This window comes from Pteropus vampyrus, unplaced genomic scaffold (assembly GCF_000151845.1).
Source record: "Pteropus vampyrus isolate Shadow unplaced genomic scaffold, Pvam_2.0 Scaffold127, whole genome shotgun sequence".
In the NCBI taxonomy this organism is placed as follows: Eukaryota; Metazoa; Chordata; class Mammalia; order Chiroptera; family Pteropodidae; genus Pteropus; species Pteropus vampyrus.
In genome coordinates, this window is record NW_011888908.1 from 2,844,184 (window position 1) to 2,846,372 (window position 2,189).

A 2,189-nucleotide genomic window follows, 5' to 3' on the forward strand; every position below is an offset into this window, starting at 1 on the left:
AACTTCTGGAAGGAGACGTCTAAACTTGAGATTCCCCCTCTGATACACACCGAAGTTCAGCCCTGTGCCATCTGGCTTTTTCACGGCCCAGTCCGTTGCCTCCTACCTTGAGTTTGGAGGTGTTCCTACAATTAATTATACTTTTTTTCTGACTTCTCTGATCTCACGTTCTCTGTCATGTTTTATAGCTCATTTTCCTGATCCAAGTAGCTATTTTTCAAGGTCGTGTTCTTGAACCTCTCCTGTGCCCTTCAGCGATCCCACTCACATCACAGCTATATCGGCCACCATAATGCAGCAGAAACATCTGTCTGAGCTACAGATCTAAGTTTCTAACTACCTACTAAGAATCTGCATAAGATGGCCACACCTCGGACTTAGAGTCTCAAAAAGAATCATCTTATCTCCCAGATCCTTTGATTTTCTTTTATTGTCTTAATGGTTTTACCAACTTCTCAGCCATTTAGGCTGAAGACTTATCATGTTTTATTCTTTATCCTGTTCAATTAGTTGCTACACCTTATTGATTCTCTTACTTCAAATCTCTCTTTTATCCAGTGTCTCTAGTGTTGCTACTGTTATAATTTAAGCTTTCATTACGTTGCATCAGGATTTTTAAAGAATACATCCTAATTTATATTCTTGCTTTTAGTTTATCCTGTTACCTACCCTACATACTTCTGCCAGTTCAACCTTTTTTAAAACATCATTTGATCATTGTTATCTTCTTATGTAAAATATTTAATGGTTCCTCATAGCCTATAGAATAAGATTCAAATTACTTAGCCTGATAATTTCAGAGCCTATTCCAGTACAGCTTTATCCTACTTTTCCAGCCTTACTTATTTTTATTATTAAGATATAATCGACATGAAACATTATATTAGTTTCAGGTATAGAGCATAAATCAATATATGTACATATTGTGAAATGATAACCACAATAAGTCTAGTTAACCATTTGGTTATAAATTTTTTTCTTGTGATGAGAACTTTTAAGATCTACGCTCTTAGCAACTTTTAAATATATAATATAGTGTTATTAACTGTAGTCGCCATGTTGTATGTCACATCCCCAGGACTTACTTATACCTCAAAGTTGGTACTTTTTGACCACCCTCATTCATTTCATCCACCACCTGCCACCTCCAGCAACCACTAATCTGTTTTCTGTACCTATGAGTTAGGTGGTTGTTGTTTTTCAGATCCCGCATGTAACTGAGATCATATGGTATTTGTCTTTCTCTGTCTGACTTATTACACTTAGCGTAATGTCCTCAAGATCCAACCACGTTGTTGCAATTGGCAGGATTTCCTTCTTATGGCTGACTAGTAGTCCGTTGTTTATATATACCAAATTTTCTTTATCCATTCCTCCATCCATGGACACTTAGGTTGTTTCTATGTCTGGGTATTTTAATAATGCTGCAATGAACATAGGGGTGCAAATATATTTCAAATTAGTGTTTTCATTTCCTTTGGATAAACATCCAGAAGGAGAATTGCTGGATCTTATAGTAGTTCTATTTTTGAATTTTTGAGGAATCTCTGTACTGTCTTCCATAGTGGCTTTTACATTCCCACCAACGGTACACAGAATTCCCTTTTCTCCATATCTTAACACTTGTTATTTCTTGTCTCTTTGATAGTAGTCATTCTAACCAGTGTGAAGTGATGTCTCAACGTGGCTTTGATTTGCCTTTCCAGACTCGCTCCTTAATTTTGCCTTTGCAAAACTTTCTGATTTGACCCAACAGAACCAGGATGACTGGCTCTCTTTTCACGACTCACGTTCGTATGTTTGGAGCTTGTTCCTTTCTTCGAAAACAGCTTTCCTCTACGTCTCTGCATGTCAGAATTTTCCTCATCTTTTAGGAACTTTTAAACACCACATTCTTCATGGAGTTAGGTACCAAGCTCAGGCTTGTCTTCTCTCTTCAGGACTGTAGTCGACATATTCTAAACCCATCAAATAATCGAAGACTTGGCGGGGGAAAGGGGGTTAGGGATTTAGTCAATATCGCAGAGATGTGAAAAGAAGTGAACTGGGTCTGCGACTCATTTCTCCTGAGTCTCAGAATATTCTTTCTCGTAGGTCTTTATCTCAGCTGATCACTGAACTGCTTGGTGAGCTATATGAACGTTATTAAGCCAGTGAAAGAAATCTTGTTTAAGGTTGCTTGAGTTAAC